The sequence below is a fragment of the Petaurus breviceps genome, unplaced genomic scaffold, assembly GCF_028583685.1.
Source record: "Petaurus breviceps papuanus isolate PSGF00001 unplaced genomic scaffold, PetGlider_PUasm1.0 91133, whole genome shotgun sequence".
In the NCBI taxonomy this organism is placed as follows: Eukaryota; Metazoa; Chordata; class Mammalia; order Diprotodontia; family Petauridae; genus Petaurus; species Petaurus breviceps.
Genome location: NW_027187419.1, coordinates 55433653 through 55453778, shown reverse-complemented (window position 1 = coordinate 55453778; position 20126 = coordinate 55433653). Strand labels below are relative to the sequence as shown.

The window sequence follows — 20126 nt, the reverse complement described above, 5'->3', positions numbered from 1 at the left end:
TCTATATTTATATCTATATCTCCATCTATGTATACTTACAGCTAATATAAATGTCCATGTCAGGGTGGCTGGGTGATGCAGTGAATAGAGCACCAAACCTGGAGTCAGAAGGACTTGAGTTCAAATCCAGCCTCAGACACTTAACACAAAAACTAGCTGTGTGATCTTGGTCAAGCCACTTAATCCCAATTTCCCTCCAATAAAAAAAAGCAAAAAAAAATTGTCCATGTGCATATAAATATGCATGCAAGTATGCATATACCCATATGTAAATATATGGGCACCGATAGATATATATATATATATGTGTGTGTGTGTGTGTGTGTGTGCATGAATGAACAAACATAAATGTGTGGACATATAAAACATTTTCCAAAAGATAAATGTTCAAAGGGTATGAATAAATAAGTCTCAAAAGAAGAATTCCAAACTATTAATAATCATATGAAGGAAGACTCCAATTTGCTAATAAGAGAAATGCACATTGAAACAAACCCAAAAGTTTCACCTCACAAACTGAAAATTGATGAAAATGACAGAAAATAGAAACAGTTGATATTGGAGAGGTTGTGGAAAGATAGGGACACTACAGCATTGCTGATAAAGCTGTGAGTCATTATCTTCACTATGGAAATATATTTGGAGTTATGCAAACAAAGAAACAAAATGTCCATATCCTTTGACTCAGAGTTTCCACTATACAGCCTACATTCCAAAAATGGATAGAAAAAACCCCCATATCCCCCCCAAACTATCAAAATATATTTAGCAGTATCTTTTTGTGATAGCAAAGAACTGGTAACAAAGCAGAAGAGCATCATTTGAGGGAATGGCTAAACAAAAATTTACACATATTATTTGAATCAAATGTCATGTTACTGTGCTGTAAGAAAAAGAATATGATGAATACAGAGAAGCATGGGAAGATTTATACTGGTTGATGCAGAATGAAGCAAAGTCAAGAAAATGATATATGTAACAACTACAGTAATGCAAACAAAACAATCCAAAAATGAATGCTACAAAATCATAAAGAATAAGTATGGCTTTAAAGAAGAAATATAAAGACCCTGTTCCTTTACAAAAATGGACAAGCACGGGTTTGACATATTACATATATTTTTAGAATTTTTCAATGTATGGCTCAATGCTGCTAATTTCCCCTTCTTTTTTTCTTTAAAATATCATCAGTTTTATGAAAATTGCTCCCTGAGATAAAGCAGGGGAGGAGGGATAATGGGAAAAATCTTGATAATGCAAAAAATATCCCAAAACTTATCGAGAAAAATGTATAAACTATTTCAATTATTCAGTGAGGAATGAAGCTTTGTCAAGTATTAAACTATGTATTTGTGGAGATGTGCTTCCCTTTCTTTGGTGGAAAACTGTCTCTAAGATAAAAGAAAATCATACATTTAAATTCAATAGACCTTTTAAAACCCCCTATTTAAAGTAGGGAAAAGAGACAAGTTTCTGAAAAATATTAATAATACTCAGAATAAATATTGTAAAAATGCTATATGAACTAAGAGAGGATTAAGATCATCATCTTGAGTATTTCATGGAATATTGGGTAGTAAAATAGACAGGTTGATATGGGATGACTACTATGCTCAGGAAAGAGTTTCCTTCTGGGATCTCTGCAAGGGGTTATCACTAGCCTCCAGGAAAGGCAAGTAAACATCAAATGGCAGAGGTTAGCCCATGGGATTGAAATCAATTGTTCATGTGGACACTCACTGAGAACAGGTCCCCTCCTATGAAATTTTATGACTTTGTATGTCCACCTTTCATGTAGGAGTGGGTGCTCTTTTTCCTTGTTCTGATGGCTGTTTCTTTGTTATGTCATGTTTTAGGAGTCAATTTAATTCTTTCTTTTCTATTCTTTTTCCTCTTTATCAAATAAACTTGCTAAAAAGTCCTGACTACAAAAAAATAGACTACCTACCTCATGGTCTATGGGATTCAATTTCTCCTATTGCTATCAGAAAGGCACAGCTCCTCTCACTCATTTACTAAAGAACATTTAAAGTGACAGACATTTGCAGTGTGGGTAGTAATAAGGAAAATAATAATAATGATAGGTCTTTGTATAATACACTTTAAGGATTATAAAGTACTTTTTTGGGGCAGCTAGGTGGCACAGTGAATAGAGCACCAGCCCTGGAGTCAGGAGGACCTGAGTTCAAATCCCGCCTCAGACACTTAACACTTACTAGCTGTGTGACCTTGGGTAAGTCACTTAATCCCAATTGCCCTGCCCTCCCCCTCCAAAAATCAAAAAATAAATAAAATCCTTTTTACATATTACTCATGATTTCACTATTAAACTTAACTATCCATAAAACCACACAAAATCAACTTAAAATAAACAATATGAAGGAAATAAAGTTATACTTATTTTTCAATGTGAAAAATAAACTCCTCCTATTCAGATCATCATTTCCTGTTTGCAGAAGTGAGAAGCAGCATTTATGTGTCAGAACTGGGTGCTTTGATTAATTATAACTGGTTAAAGTCTTGCCGTCATTTTGTGCTTGTCACCCTCCCCCTACCTTTTTAATGGATGGATGAACAAAAATAGAATACATAAATGAATGAATCAACAAAACAGCATTGATTGAATGATTAACTATGTGCATTGTTGATGCAAAAGCAAAAAGGAAAACAGTTCCTATCCTCAATTCTAATAGGAAGAGGACAACCCATCCTATCTGGGGAATCAGAGGTTACATGTATATAACAATATTATGTGTTTTGATTAACTATGATTGTCTTCAGTCTTACAGTTTGGTGTGCAGTTCCATCTCTATGTTATGAATGAATGGGTAAATGAATGAATGAATGTATGAATGAATGAATGAAACATGTATTAAATGTTTACTATGTATCATGTATAGAGCTAAGCACTGAGGATACAAAAACATAAAGACAAACCTTGTCCTCAAGTAACTTTACATTGTAATAAATCATGACAAGCCTTATGGGAGCAGTATGAGGGGGAAGTGAACAAGTACTCATTATGTGCCTACTATGTTCCATGCACTGTGCTAAGTGCTTCACAAAGCTGATCTCATATTACCCTCACTCATAACAACCCTGTGAGGTCAGCATTATTATGATACTCATTTACATTTGAAAAACTGAGGCAGACAGGTTAAGTGACTTGTCCAGGATCATACAGTTAATCAAGGCCTGAAGTCAGATTTGATGATGTTCTGATCTGGGAAGTCACAGGGATGGAAAGTGGCATGATATTTGACAGTCCAGCCCAGGAATGATACCTTTGTAGTAATTGCCACTTGTATATTTAGTGGTAGCTAGCATCCAAACAAACACCCTGAGAGACAGTGGATAAGCCAAGCAATCACAGTTGCTACTGTAGGAAAGCCCGATTCATTCACTAGATTCCAAAAAAAAAAAAAAAAAAAGAATGATAGAAATCTGAGACCTGAGTAGGGCTGTTTACATTCCATTGCCTTCCTGATTGACTGGTGGGCTCTCTCTGAAAGAAATGTATTGGTCATGGGATCAGAAACTTCTCCCTACATACCCAAGGCAAGCATCTAAAATTCCATAAACCATTGATTTACATGCAACGTCTCCTCTTACTAAACCTCAAGATTACATAGTACTGTATAACATAGATCATGACAAGAAAGATGCTCCAAGTTGTTGGAAGTTGTTTTGGTTTGGTTTGGCTTGCTTTTTTATTTGTTTGTTTGACTACCTCTCCTGTTAAATCAGTCTGCTCTTTAGCAGAATTCAATCACCATGATCAAAAGTGATTTCTAGTCAATGGAATCCACTGTGTCCTCATTTTAATGAGATAAAAGGAGGTTAAATTACTTGCCTTTGTTGTCACACTTCAGGACATAGATTGTCAAGAACTTTCCCCATAGGCAGATTGTCAGGGAGTAAGATTTTAATATTGCTGAAGTTTTCTCACTGTTCCCCATTAACCAAGGACAAGTCTTAGAAAAATAACAGCAGTACTAAACTAAAGTCACTTGGGAGTGAATTTTGGCTGGATAGACAAAACCAAATGATTGACACTAAAAAAACACAACTATGTTATTGGCCTCTTTCAGACCATCTCTGAATTCTTGAGTAGTGGCAGGACAGTGTAATGTGGGGGGAAATGAATTTGGAGTCAGCAGATTTGGATTTGAATCCTGGCACTGCTCCTTACTAGTGGCAGTTGATAGAGTCCTGGGCCTGGAGTCATGAAGACCTGAGTTCAAATCCTGCCTCAGACACTTACTAACTGTAAGACTAAGAGCAAGTCACTTAACTCTGTTTGCCTCAGTATCCTGTAAAATGAACTGGAGAAGGAAATGGCAAACTACTCCAGTATCTCTGCCAAGAAAACCCCAAATGAGGTCACAAAGAGTCAGACATAACTGAAATAACTCAACAAAATACTGCTTTATACTGTTACCCTGAGAAAAGGACTTTCTCTCTCTGTCTCTGTTTCTCTCTATCGCCCTCTCTGTCTCTGTTTGTATTTTGGTCATGTGTCTATCTGTCTGTCTCTCTTTCTCTCTCTGTCTCTCTCTTTCCAGTAATTTCCTCATCCCAAATAAATAGATTGGACTGGTGATATCTATGACAATTGCCTTTTTAGTATTCCTCACACAAAACATTCCCACTCCCAACTCTGTGCTGGCTGTCCAGCATGCCTGGAATTCTCTCCTTCCCCTTCACCTCCTGGCTTCCTTCAAACCTCAGCTAAAATCATCTTCTGCAGGAGGTCTTTCTCAAACCCCTTCAATACTAGTGTAGTGGCTTTCTTCTGAGATTACTTCTAATTTATTCTGCATCTATCTTGTATGTATACACACATGCACATATATGTATATATCAACATGTGTAATATATGCATATGTATGTGTACATGTGTGTATAGTTTCAAGCTATAAAGCTATGTATGCTTCTCTACCTTCAACTTTTGACCTTCAAACTAAAACAAAAACAAAATGTTAGGTTCCACCTTTCTAAAGGTGAGAGCTGCCAAAGATGAACTCTGATACAAGATTGCCCTTGCCCTGTGCTGCTGCTACCTTTTTATTCCCAGAGTTTGTTCCCTTTCCACAATGACTGCAGCATTGCCACTAAATCTCATAGTTCCAATTCTAAACATCACCAGTCACTGAGAATCAAACCACAAAAATCTGAAATGCAAAAAGATTAATAAATTTTACATGTATCTTTGAACCAAATATAATTTAGTTTGTTGTTTTGACCTTTATATATGATAATTACTTCTGATGGGCATTTTGCCCAGAACTATGACTTCATTGATATAAGAAAGTAGCACCAGGGAAATATCTTCTATTAAGGTGGACGAGCAACTGGCTCTAAAAGCCTCTAGGATTCCAAGAGCTTCTTAGGTAGCAAAAAGTTAAGTGCCTAGGGTCATATTGTCAGGATATGGGAAAGGCAGGGACATGAACTCAGATCTTCCTGATTCAAAGGGCAGTTTTCTTTCAACTACCCCACACTGTCCTAGATAGGCATAAAGGATAAAATTAAATTTCTGACTTTCAATGAACAAACGGCATACTTTTAGTATAAGGAGACAATTGAATTTTCTCTTTTAGCAATGTATCCAACACACTTGAGCATTTAGCCTACTATATAAGACAGGTCAAGGATCACTGCCTTCTCCATGCAGCTAGAGTGTAAAGGGAGTTCAGTGGAAGCCAGAAATATATTCAAAGGAATGATTTTGGGTGGATGTTCTAAGGATCAACAACCCAAAGAAAATAAGCGAGAAGGTTTTAAAAACCCAGAAAAGGAATGGTTAAGAAGTTTCTTTCAGGGACGCCTAGATGGTGCCATGAATAGAGCACTGGCCCTGGAGTCAGGAGGACCTGAGTTCAAATCCAGACTCAGATTATTAACAATTACTAGCTGTGGGACCTGGGGCAAGTCACTTAACCCCAACTGCCCTGCCTTTCCCCTCCAAAAAGAGTTTCTTTCAGAAGGATATTTGATTCTCCTTCCTACCTCCAGACCTCATATCTTGCTAGCCCAATGTTCTTAGCATCTCCCATTCTGACCAATCCCAATTCATTTTGTCTCCTGCCACAAGAATAACTGCAGTCTTCTGGTTCCTTATCAAGTGAAATGAGAAGATGATGAGATGGTCTTTAATGACTTTGATACAGCCAAATTCAAAATTCAACTAGAAGTCCTGGGAATTTATAAGATCAACCAAAGGATGAAACCAACATGTATTTATTGAGCATGAATTATGTTTCTAATACTCTACTAGGTTCCATAAAGAACAGAGGAGCACTGTAGTATAGAACTAGGCCTCCATTCTCATGGGCTTTATGAGCAATCTATGGTCTGTTCCCACTTTTGGTCAACAATACACTTTTACCTCATAAATTGGATTGTATTCTAAATAGGAGAATAATTGGTACGTTCCTTTGAAATTGGTTTGTGATCTTTTCTCAACCTTCATAAGCCCCTAATTTCTCTCAAGATTTTTATGCAAATGACAAAATTGATTTTCTCAGACTCCCAACTTTGTACCCTTAATTATTCCTCAGCTTCACTCAATCAACTGCCAAAGCTTGTTCCTTTAATATCCTCCCAACTTTTCTCATAGACTTTCCTTTCTTTCCACTTATATTGCCATTACCCCAGTTCGGGCCTTATCTTTTCTAGTTGGTCTCCCTCCCTCAAGTCTCTTCCCACTTGAATCTATCCTCCATTCAGTGCTAACCTTATTCAATAACCTCTTCTTGCTCCTTATTCTCAAATATAAAGTACTTTGGTATTTTAAGTTTTTTGCAACTTGGATCTTTCCGCCATTCTGGTTTTCTTATATTTGACCCCCTTTCACTATATAATCCATCAACATCAACTATTTACTGTTCTTTGCACATGATAGTCCATGCCAAAACCTCTACCTCTTACCTTCTCTGACTTCCTTCAATACTCAGTTCAAATCTCATCTTCTACAGGAAATATCTCTAAGTCCTGTCAGTTGCTAGTACTCTTCGCTTTCAGGTTACTTTCCTTCATCTCTATATGTATAGTATGCTCATTTAATTACATTTTGTCTCCCCCATTAGAATATGATTTCCTTGAGGGCAGGGACTATGACTTTGCATTTCTTTGATTCTCCAGTGCCTTGGCACAAAGCCTGGCACACAGTAAATGCTCAAAAAGTGCTTGATGATTGATTGATTGATTGCTGACTACCCCCATCCTTCCATATTCTCTTTCATCTTTTGTTTTTAATATATGACATATGTCAAGCCATTCTTTCTGTTGACATCTTTCTTTCTCTTTATTTTCTCTGAACTCATCTATTATTATTAGAACTCATCTCCTATCCCCCAAAATTCTGTTTTGGGCCTTCTTTATCTCCCTATTCTCTGAATTTTAGTAATCACACTAGCTCCCAAGGGATTCAACCATTATCTCTACTCAGAAGACTCCCAATTCTAAATACCCAGCCCCATACTTTCTTAGTTCTGTCATATCAACTCACTGCTGGATATGCCATGTATGTCCTTTTAGTGTCTCAAATTCATCACAATGAAAATAAATCTTCTCTTTCTCTCCTCTCCCCCTTCCTCCAAGTCTCCCTCTTTTTGTTGATGGTACCACCATCATCCCAGTCACCCAGATTCCTGTTAAGTGATTCATTCTTAACTCTTCACTCTCACTCTTTTCTACCCCCCCCCCCCAACACTACCCCGGCCATCTCCATATCAAGTTGTCAAGTCTTGTCAATTTTACCTCCATATCTTTCTTATCTCTACTACTTTCATGATTACTTATCTTCCCCCATAAGTCAGTATCCCATTACTTGAACTGGTATTATAGCCTCCTAATGTATCTTGATGGTTCTAGTCTCTTCCCTCTCTATTCCATTCACTACGCAATATTCAGAATATTCTTCTTAAGGCCTAGGTTTGATCATTTCATCACTTACTCAAAAAACTTTAGTGACTCTATTACCTTTTGGATAAAATACAAAATCCTGAGCCTAGGATTGAAGACCCTTCACAGTATTGCTTCTGCCTACCTTTCTGGCCTAATTTCATATTAGTCTTCTTCATGAATTGACATTTATCAGTTCCCCAAACTCTCCCTCTACAACTCAAATATAGTATTCACAAAAGTCATGTCCCAAACCTAGAATGTCTGTTCTCCTTATCTCTGCCTCTCAGAACATCTCCCTTCAAAACTCATCTCAGTTGCCATCTCCTTTGTGAAAACTTCCCTGATGCCTCAGTCAGCGCTCCCTTCATTGTCAAATTACCTTACATTTTACTGGTGTCTATAATATATCCCAAAGTAGAATATAATCTCCTTGAGAGAAAGGACTATTTGATTTGTCTTTGTACCCCCAGATTCTAGACCAGGGCCTTGCATATAGTAGGCATTTAAAATGTTAGAAGAACATAGAAAGACTTACACAAAATAGCAAAATGAGTGGAACCAAGAAAACATTGTATACAGTAATAGCAATATTGCTTTAAGAACAACTTTGGGGGTGGCTAGGTGGCACCATGAATAGTGCACTGGTCCTGGAATCAGGAGGACCTGAGTTCAAATTCCACCTTAGACCCTTAACACTTACTAGCCGTGTGACCTTGGGCAAGTCAACCCTAATTGCCCTGCCTTCCCCCCTCCAAAAAGCAAAAAAAAAAAAAAAAAGAACAACTTTGAGTGACTAAGTCATCTTGACTATTATAAATACCTATATTAACTAAAAGGACATATGTAGAGATACCATCTGCATCCAAAGAAAGAACTGAAAAATAGATGTATAGAATAGCGTGTGTGTGTGTGTGTGTGTGTGTGTGTGTGTGTGTGTGTGTGTAAAGAGACAGAGAGAGAGACCTATTTTTGTTGAATGATAGTCATCTCTAGGGCAGGGTGGAGGAGAGGGGAGCAAAGGAAAAAAAAGAAAAAAGTAATTTACATGACAGTTTTATTACATATTTAAAAGTAATATTAAATTATACATAACAGATTTTCAATATCATGTGTAATAACATTTTTTATTATACTGTTATGGAAATGCTCATTTTATTCCATAAATGAAAAATAAAGTAACTTTTTAAAAATGTCTGTTAATTTGAATTCCTAACCAACTTCTTAGCACCAAGTAAACAAATAAATAATATAACAAATTATCTTCTGGCAGAGTTCAACTTTGAAGCTAGCCTTGAAGGACAGGATAGATCAAATCTAAGTGGGGTAAGTGAAGCAGAAAGACAATTTTGGGTGAGGTGTAACATGAGGATCAATACATAGAGGCACATATAAGGAAAGTTTGTTTTTCTATTGATGGTTGAGCAAGAGGATTCCTACATATGGGGAGTGTCTCTTTCTGTGATTAATGTTACCATATGGCTGTTACCACTTCATAGAAATTTGAGTTGACACTGTCTATGGTGATAATATCACACCTGGAACTTAAAAAGAAGTAGAACAAGAGTCACCAGGTAGATGTCAAACCAGAGCAGAGACAGACACACGTACACAATTAGCAGATCAGAACAAGCAGGTAAGGCAAGGATTAAGGACAGGGGTGAAGAATCCTCATGGGCAAGCGCAGGCTAAGGAACAGGCAGATATCAGAAATCAGAGGAGGCAAAAGGTCTAAAATCCAGGCAGACAGACAAGTCAGACCAACATATCAGTGATTAGAGTACAGAACATGATCATGAGTTAATATTTTATTCAGTCCAAGGGTATAGGTAGACCACAGATCACAGGTGTGCCTGAGTGAGTGGATATACAGGTGGGGGTGAGTTGTGGTTGCTTCTAACAGATAGAGAGAATTCCCTACATAAAATAAACATTAGGCATCTGTCTTTTGTATGCCTGTGGTTTAGCAGCCAATGCCTATCAAAAGACATCATCCCCTTGGCTGTGGACCGCATGCCACAGCATGGTATAGTCAAAAGAACATTGAATTTGGAGCTGGGAGACCTGGGGAGGGATCTCAGTTTTGCTCCTCAGCATCTGTAATACTTGGGTCAAGCTTCTCCAAGTGTTCATTTTCTCCCATGTACAAAGACGGGTTTGAAATTGATATTCTTTAAGCCTATGCTACTATAACCCATGACTCAAAGCAGTGGTAACTCTGGGCTCACATTGGCAAAGTTTATTCTTGGGGGTTTCTTATTAATAACTTTATAGTTCATGCTTCCACCAAACTTTTCCTGGACAACATCAGAATTTGGCTCATATCATTCCCTAAAAGGGATCTTGGCTTCCATGCAAGGACTGAAGCTCACAAAACATTGAATACAAGACAAACTTTAACCTTTATGGATAAATACAAGGGACTCCTACTCAAAAACATTAAAGCAAAAAATCTTTCTAATAGGGTGCGCTTATGTAGTCATTATGGTTCATAGTGCTGCCCTAGGATTAAGACCCACATGTATTGGAAAAGAATCCAAATTTGTTAAGGAACCAAACATCGGTCACTTTTGGTGAATGCTGTCTTCCCTTAATACCCATATAATTTACATGACATACAGTACTAATGGAGTTAATCTTCCATTTGTACACCTTCCCTCTCCCCTTCACTGCCTAATGTGGAGTTCACAAGCTACTCTCAAAGTCCAATGAGACTAGCTTTCTCTGTTTCTCCAACATTCTTTCCAAGTCTGAGTGATTCTGGATGTCTCTGTTTCATCCTTCATATCTCCATTTGGAGAAGACTTCTTACAGGAGAGAGGAAGCACTTGATGGGTTCCTGGTCTTTATCCAAGTTCATGTGTGTTTCTCTAATTCTCATCATTCAGTGTCTCCAAATGACATTGGTTCCTTGATGCAAATAATTTGCTGGGGAGGTTATGTGGAGTCCAGGTGTCTCTCTGGAGAACTAACTCCATCTGGTGTCCCATGAGTGACCTCTCTACTTCTTTATGCTACCCCTTTATGTAAATCTGACCTTCTGTTTAAAGGCCAGACACAAGGGCTTAAGAATTGTATGCTAACTGAAAACTGGCGTGAACAACAGGTAAAAGGTCCCATCAATGAGGCAAAGAGGAACAAAGACAAGAAAACTCACTTTCTCTAGGGAATTCACATGCCAGGAAAGAGATGAGAGGTGGGGAAGGGGGGCCTAGTCTAACTTTTCCTGGGATATAACTGGGAGTAGCTGCTCCACGTCGACTATAAGAAAAATGAAGAACTATTCTTTTTTTAAAAATATATTTTATTTCTATCTTTTGTTTCTGCATTACCAGCATTTTCCTTTGTCCCTCTTCTCTGCTCCTAGGTGGTCATCCCTTATAACAAATATTTTTTTTAAGCAATCGGGGTTAAGTAACTTGCTCAAGGTTACACGGCCAGTTATTTCTGGGTATGGTGCTGAGTATCTGAGCCCAGATTTGATCTCCAGGTCATCCTGACACTGGAGCCTGTGCTCTTACTTGCTGAGCCACCTGGACGCCCCTATAACAAATATTTTTTTAAAAGAAAAAATATCATTTAAAAAATTGGACATTACAAAATGTTACACACCTATGGACCCCACTCCTCTACAAACAATCAAAGGGAAGTGTCATCTCATATTTCTTCTTTCGAGCCAGTCTTGTTCTTTACAATTTTCTAGCATTCATCCTCAATTACTTGTGGAGGTTCTTTTTTCTTTAATTTTGGTTGAAATTGTCATTATGTATATTGTTTTCCCTGGTCTCCTTCTTTGCATCAATGCATGTAAGTCTTTCCATGTTTCTCTGTAGTCATGTTTGTCATTTCTTTCAGCACAGCCATATTCTATTACATTCATGTAAAGTAATTTGTTTTAGACATTCCATAATTGATGGGCATACACTCTGCCCTCAATTCTTTGCTACAACAAAAATTTGTTATAAATATTTTGTTGTTTATGGAGTCTTTGTAGTCTAAAAATAGGTTAAAAGGTATGGATATTTTAGTCACTACCTTTGCCAAATTGCTTTGCATAATATTTTCCAGTAATTCACAACTTTACCAACAATGCAATATTGTACCTTTCTTTTTAAAAATTACATTCTATTTGTTTCAATTAGCAAAAATCTGTCTTCTCCATCTTGTTTCAGCCTCTCCCCAACCCAATTGAGAACAAAAGAATAACAAAACTCTTACAAACACAAATAGGTATAAGTCAATCAAAACAACTTTCCACATTGGCAATGCTCCAAAAACTTTTCTTTTTCTCTTCACTCTGAGGTTTTCATCTCTCTACCAGAAGATGGATGGCATGCTTCATCATTAGTCTTCTGGAATTAGGTTGTTCATTATGCTCATACAAGTTCCTCGTTCTTTCAGAAATGTTTGTCTTTACCATGTTGTTGTCATTGTATAAATTGGTCTCCTAGTTCTATTCACTCCCCTCTGAATCAATCCATACAAGTCTTTTTAGGTTTTTCTGAAGTACTTTCCATCATTTCTTACCATACAATAATATCCCATCACATTTATATACCATTACTTCTTCATCTGTTCCTTAATTTATGAGCACCTTCTCAGATTTCCATTCTTTGCAACCTCAAAAAGAGATAAAATATTTTTGTACATCCTTAGAGTTTGCTTTGTGTAGGATTAACTCCTCCCATAACCTGACTCCCTCCAATTTCCCATCCCCTCTTTCTGTTCTTTCCCTTCTATTTCCTGTTGAGTAAAATGTATTTCTGTACTCAGTCGTGCACATTTATTCTTCTTTGTTTTGACCAATTTAGAAAAGAATAAGGTTCAAGGATTAGCCACTCTCCCTACTCTTTACTCCTTGTTTGTATAGACATCTACTTGTGCACCCTGATTACATGATATAATTTCCCCTGTCCTCTCTCTGCCCCCATACTGACAGTGTATCTCTTTCCCTTTCATTCTATTCTTTGCTTAAGATCATCAAGACAAGATAAAGACTCCCAAGCCTCATCTATTCATTTTATGATTCATTCTATGATCCTTAATGATGATAGGAGTCAGTGGGGATACCTGTATCATCTTCCCATACTAGAATGTAAGTAGTTTTATCCTTATTTAATCTTTTACATTATTCATTTATGTTTACTTTCCTATTTTTCTCTTTACTCTTATGTTCGAAGTTTCTCCACAGCTCTAGTCTTTTAATCAGAAAGCTTAGAAGACTTCTATTTCATTAAAGATACCCATTTTTCCCTTGTAGATGCCTATCATTCCAAGTTCTCCAAATTTTACTATTCTCATCTTTTGTTATCCTTGAAAATTTGCTGGACATGAGGTAAAACTTCAAGGTTGTTTCAATTTGTATTTCTCTCACTATTAGTTATTTGCAGCATTCTTGCATGGTGTTGTGAATATTTTTACAGTTGTTCTTTAAGATCCATTCAAACTGATTTTTGGTCACAATCATTAAGTCCATCTATAAGGCACTTCTGTATCATCCACTATAAATCCCAGCTCTCTGCTAATAATGCCTCCATGTGAGACTTCAAGAGCTGAAAGTTATTGTCAGACCATCCTTGTGACTGTTCTACCATCAATGATTGAGTCTCTATCATACATTCAGGGGTCCCTATACAGAATTTGCAAAGTAATGAACACAAGACTCAAAGGCAGATCAACAAAGCAACAAATGTTGCACAAAAAATCCATATGAGGACAAGGGCAACTTTGTTTTCACTCCCAGAAAAACATAACTTCTTACAGTTTAAGGAAATGTATCTTTTCTCCTCCCTTACCACACTTCAATATACTCATCATATTAACACAATGGCAGCTTAACAAAGACATAACCTATGTGCAAATAGCCATATATGCGTAGTCAAATTAATAGCAGCTGTTTTCCATCTGCTGTCATTATCACACATATGTACGTGCATACACATGCACATGAACGTGTATATGCACACAAATTTTATACTGTCTCCTATCCAGAAAAAAATACACAGTATTTTTTAAATAGCTCTCTGTCATGCAAAAGCATTTTGTTGAATTTTAGATTAAATTAGAAAAATATGCTTATTTATTGCAAATAATTTGCAAATGTGTCCTAAATGTGCCCAGGAGGTAAATGCAGATCATTTTTTCTAGGTTTAGTTCTGGAAGCTATTTTCCAAGTACCTAGTGCCCTATGCACCTGTTAGCATTATTTTTGAGCATATTGGGATAGAGTGAAGCCTGAAGCCATAGAGTATAAGGTGTCAAGACCAGGTGACATTAGGAGTCTGTAGACTTGAGGAAGTATGTCCAGAGAACGTACCCTCTGGGAGTTGAGCCATGAGGAAACAGGTGAAAAGGAACTTGAGTAGGTAGCATTTCATAATAATCTCAAGTTATTTTACTCCTTCAAAATTATTAGGAATACCTAAGTCCAGTGTGGCACCTGACTGCTCTGATTATGACTGGGTATATTTTTAAACCTGTGTTTTACTTTGTATTGCATAGAAATGGCTTAAAGACCAAAGGACTGATGATTAAGTGTGAGCAGAAATTTACAAACAACTAATTGCACTTTCTGAGAAATCCACCTTACCACAATTACAGAAACACTGAAGAAAATGTTTGCTCAACATGTGGAAAAAATATTAGAAATTTACTTCCACTGCAGGCGATAAGATGAAGGTCATGAATGTATCTGTGGCCCCACATCTAGCACATTCACTGGTTATTATAAAAGGGACCAATGTTGACCTACAGACCATCATGCTAATATCTCAATGGTAATTATGAAGCATAGAACTGATCACCTGCAAATGGTAACTGAGGGGTTTGTACTGATACATGAGAGAATTGGGAGAGAAGTAATTAGCTCCATAAATTATATTCCTTCTAGATTGCAAAACTGATGGATTACTTTACACAAGTTATATTGTAACCTATATAATATGGTTGTTAAGACAGATCACAGTTTAACACTAATAAGTCTCGGGAATAAAATGTAATTCATCTAAAGCTAAAACAAATGATTCAATGGCAAGTCCAGACTGGGGGGAAAAACACAGATAGAGTAGCTACCCAGTTTGCCATAATATTGTCAGTACAACTGTTTTTACCTTGTATAGGTTTTTCCTGAGAGACAGTGTTGCAGTAAGTACAGTGCCAGGTTCAGAATTAAGAAGAACTGGGTTCAACTTCTATCTGTCATACATACTGACTGTGTGACCCTGGGCAAATCACTTAACTTCTTAGTTTTCCATGCAGTTCTTTAATACCCTAAATTACAGAGTGAATATAGACCTGCATTTGTAGGTAGATATTTCTTCATCAATCTTTTTTATATATAAAAGAAATCAAAGGTTATATGAAGGTATGTGCAGTGTGGTTGTCATTATTTTTTTGTTCAGGAAAGTTATATAGATCCACAAGGGTCTATCTAGATGTGACTTTCAGGGAGGCAAGAATAGATGTTCTAGCATTCTAGCATCTCTCCCCCCCCCCCATTCTTCTCCAAGGGAGACTTTGGTTCTTTCCAAAAGGAGAAGCAAGAGGTTGCAAACAGACTAGCCACACTGTTCTCCTTAGAGAGATGGGCTAGTGGGATAGAATTATATCTATATACTCCCTTAAATATTGTTAATCTAAAGGAAATGTTTTTTTATTCAAACTATAGTTCCTGATCACTGTTACTTAATAGGGAAGTAATGTCCAAAGGTCTATAGTCAAGACTTGACTTCCTTCCCACTGGATGCAAGTTCTAGAATGAAAGTATATAGGAAATAACAAATAAGCCCATATATCTAATTCATGATGTAGTGTTAATGGATTTAATATTTTCCATACCCATTAATAGGCCTCACATGGAGCCCATTAAGAGAAGTTTCTTAGGGGAGGCTTGCTTATAGGAACCTTTGCTAATTTCTATTTAGACACTGAGTCAGGAAGGTTGCGATGCTTTCTGGCCCTGAAAAGTGTATATATACTCCAAGTTGGTATTTTGTTTTGGGGGCTCCCTTAGGAGAAGGATCTTGTGATTCACTGGTTGAGATTCTGAGTGGCTATATATTTAGAGCTTCTTGACTGCTCAGATGTAAAGGCTCTCTAGATCCAGGGATGTGTGTAAAGTGTATAGTTGATTGAGCCAGTCAGAGCCCTGTCTGTTGGTCTTTATTTCTCTGCTTGTATTTTCTCTGTTCATATTTTCTCTGAAGTTCAGGGTGCTGACTTTTCCCCTGTACTAGTGAATGTAATTAAATGAAAAGATTGTTGACCCCTTAAACAGCTATCTTTTCTAGTAAAGCAGATCTAAGAATCTGTGCTAGCAGCCATCCTGGGTATGCCAGTGTGGTTGCTGCTATAGATGATAGCCAAACTGAAGCCAGAGAAAGTATACATGGGGAATATATGCCAGATAATAGAATGAAGAAACTCCCGCATTGAGAAAAAGATAATTCAGCTCAGGAGAGAGAGACAGACAGAGAGACAGAGACAGACAGATAGACAGAGAGAATGAAGAGTTCCAGGTTGCAACCAAGAGGATACTCCCCAAATTCTCTAGTATAGCATGCTAGGGATAGAGATATAATAGAGATTAACACATTCTCTATATATTACTTATTCGCAGTCTTTCTCCCTTTGTAAACTTGAAAAGATGTTGACATTATGCAACTTCTGTCTAGACACTGGAAGTCAGAAGAGCCCACATCTTTCTTCTTCTGCTTTCACCATTTCCACTGGACTCTCATGGAGGTGCAGGGCATTAACTAATCAATATCCAACAATAAGGAAAGAATCTCACAAATTGACTGACCTTTTGAGTCAAGGATTTTATATATATATATATATGTATATATAGTATATAATTATGCATGCATGTGTTGCTTCTTCTGATAGAATATAAGCTTCTTTAGAGCAAAGGCTATTTAATTTTTTGTTTTTATATTCCCAGCAGTTACAATAGAAATCTTAATAATTTTATTCTGATTGATTAATCAAATATAAACTCATCTATTTGGCTTTTAAACCCTTTAATAACCTGACCCTATTTTACTCTTTCAGCCTTTTTACACTTTACTTCCTCCTTTCCATATACTCTACTATTCAATGATACTGGCTTCCTTGCTGTTCTTTGCACAAGATACTTCATTTTTATAACTATAAACATTTTCACTAAGGGGTTATCCTTCAAGAGTAGAATTTTTTTCTTCTTCCTCTCTACCCCCTGACTTCTCTGGCTGTCCTCAGGTCTCCACTAAAATCCCACCATTTATAAGAAGACTTTCCTTTAATCTAGTACTCTGAGATTATTTGCAATTTATATAACCAATATATCTATATCTATATTAATGTTAGACTAGACAGGTTTGAGTTCCTGACACACAAAATGTTAAAAAAAAAAAAAAAAAAAGGAGGCAATGGATAAGGTATGGTGGCTATTGAGACAAGAAAACACATAGCTGGAGGGTATAAGTATTGGACCTTCAAGAATAACAGCAAGAATAACAGTGCAGTAGTGATTTTAAAACTGTGTGAAAATAGCTATCTCTTTATTCTTCACCCCACCCTCCTATCTTCAGAAGGAGGTCTCATCTTTAACAGATTTAGGAAGGGTCAATTTGGTCCACTTTAGGCATGAGTGGAGTTAAGTGATAGCCTTTTTGACGTAATTTTAAGTTTAAGGTAAAAAAAAGAAACAACAACCAAAAAAAAAAAAAACCCGAACACCCAAACATCCACATACATGTTATCTGATGCAAAACATTTCACTGATTATAAAGCATCACTCAATTCTACCAATATTTAAGAACCTACTGTTTCCAAGGAACTGACGGGAAAATTGAAAGACATTCAAGGTCCTGCATGACTACTTCTCCTTTGATGAAAATTACTTTTATTGACTTTGTATACATTTTCTGAGTATCTCCAATGTTCTTGCCAATGTAATAAGGGGTACAGAGGATACAAAGAACGGTAAAAGATAGTCTCTGCCATATAAGGTTAAAGGTGTAAGGCATAAGAAGCCTAGAAAGGTGGCACAGGTGGTTGGGGCAGGGAGGTGGTGTAGGTCTTTGAAGACTAAAGGATTTTATATTTCATACAAAGGTCACAGGGAGCCATTGGAGTTTAGTGAATAGGAAAAGGTGACATGATCAGAACTGTGCTTTAGGAAGATCAATTTGACAGATGAATGGAGGATGAACTAATGTGTGTGTAGAGACTTGAGGCAAGGAGACTAACCAGCAGGCTGTTTTGATAGTCCAAGTATGGAGGCAATGAGGGACTACTCCAGGGTAGTAGTAGTATTGGAGAAGAGAAGAAGGAATATAAAAGAGATGTTACATGAAAGTAAAATCCAGAGAACTTTCCATCTGACTTGCAGCTGAAATCTATATAGTGTCTCATTCTATTAGAATGTATACTCTTTGAGAGTAGGGGCCTCTCTTGTCTTTTCTGTTTGTATATCAAGTGCTCAGCACAGTGCTCTGAAAATAGATGCTTAACAAATAAATGGGTTTTAAATTCATTTATCGTATAAGAAAGGGATGGAAGAAATAAGGACTGTGAAAAGTCTTGGGTCTGTTCAAAAACTTGAGAAAGTCTGACCCAGATGAGAGGTCTATTAGATGCTGAAATGAAACTTAACCCCTTCCCAAGCAAAACAGTCTATGCAAAAGTCCAAAGCAAAGCTAAAGAATCCCAGGGATCAGGCCTCCTCTTCTCAATTTGTCCTTACGGTGGTTTTCTGTCTCCATTTACAATGGTTCTTCCTTGAGTCTAGCTACTCCAGGGCAGCTGAGGAAGTTCTTTATTGGAAGCATTACCTGCAAGCAGTGATTCTGCTTGATAAGCCAAAAGGGAGGTCTGGGGAACCTTTGGCATCCCTGGTTTGCAACTGTTTTCTGTCATCATAAAGTAAAATCTAATCATTTTTTCCAGCAAACTCCCCCCATCTCCTGTAGAGACTATTACAAAATTGCCTGAGACCACACACTTGGCTCTCTGTGTTTTCACAGTTTTTAAAGCCATCATCAAAAGGCAAGGGAGACTGAGATGCTTTCTTTCCAGCCCAGCATCTGAAAAGGAATTCCATTGGGAGAATGCTATTCTCTCCTGGCTGCCTTCCATAAGTTCCATCTTCTTATTAAGCGTTTATCATCTTCCCTGAAAAAAAAATAACTAGAACTGTGTCCAATTGGTAAGGTGCCACACAGCCTTCGTCGTAGTCATGTTATTAAATATTCTGAAAATGAATTTTTAAAGACCTAAAAAAATTTCTGCTCATAACATAAAACTTGGATTTATGGTAACATTTATCTGAATGTTAATAAGGAATTCTGAAAACACAGATGATTATCCAGCTCTTTGAAGATTTACACCATGAATCAGTCCAGCTACACATTAGTGATACAAGGTAGTTGATTTTAAGAGACTTGGCAAAATGTGGAATGTTTTCTTTTTTATATGAAATTATGTTGAGAGAGCTCTGAAATGCATACCCTCTGAGTCAGAGGCACTGGCTTAGCAGCAGGAATTTAGCAAAAACATTATACAGAGGCAGAGACATGATGTAAAATTCATTTTCAAGGGAGAAAAATACTAATTTTTACTTTGAAGCTCAATAAGGTTCCATGCTCTATACAGGACAAGGAAGGGGTAGTGCCATAAGGCTCAGTGATTCACCATAGTGCTATTTGAATGCCTGTCTTGGGTTCCCAATGCCACCTAGAACCACCATAGCCATAATAGAGGATTTCCCCCCTCTACCTGCCATACCCCAGGCTTTCTCTTTGCTATTCCGGATAGCATATCTTTTATATGGAGTCATCCATTTTTCCTATGGTCTCTAAACATGGCTCATGATCCTCCATCTATGTCCCCTTCTGTCTCTTAATTAAGGTTAATTAATCCCTAGGACTCAGTTCTAAAACTCATTCTACTTTTTATAAGTCAACCAAAATGCCTTTCCATCTGTTCCTCACATATCACCTTGATAATTTCTCTCCATTCTGAAATGCACTCCCTCCTCAATGCCTCCTCATAGAATCTCTTTCTTCAGTGTGCAGCCCAAACATCACCTCCTACAGGAACTCTTTCCTGACTTCCAAACTGCTAATGACATTTTCCCCTCCACATCGGTATTTGTATTTATTCTCTCTGTGTGTGTGTGTGTGTATATATATATATATATATATATATATATATATATATATATATATATATATATA

The 20126-nt window shown here is 37.0% G+C and overlaps 2 long non-coding RNA genes across 5 annotated transcripts in view; one reads left to right on the top strand and one right to left on the bottom strand.

Annotated features, from left to right (window-relative positions):
• LOC138154893 (uncharacterized) overlaps positions 1 to 20126 on the bottom strand; it is a 311748-nt gene that overhangs the window by 86202 nt on the left and 205420 nt on the right. The gene's annotated exons all lie outside the window — the stretch shown is intronic.
• The window catches only part of LOC138154890 (uncharacterized), a 58267-nt gene that overhangs the window by 2212 nt on the left and 35929 nt on the right, over positions 1 to 20126 (top strand). Inside the window, exon 2 of one of the 2 annotated variants that reach the window (XR_011166701.1) lies at positions 12885 to 13003. The exons of the other annotated variant lie outside the window; for it this stretch is intronic. This is a non-coding gene — a long non-coding RNA (uncharacterized lncRNA). The remainder of the gene's footprint in view (positions 1 to 12884; positions 13004 to 20126) is intronic. 2 annotated transcript variants of the gene reach the window in all.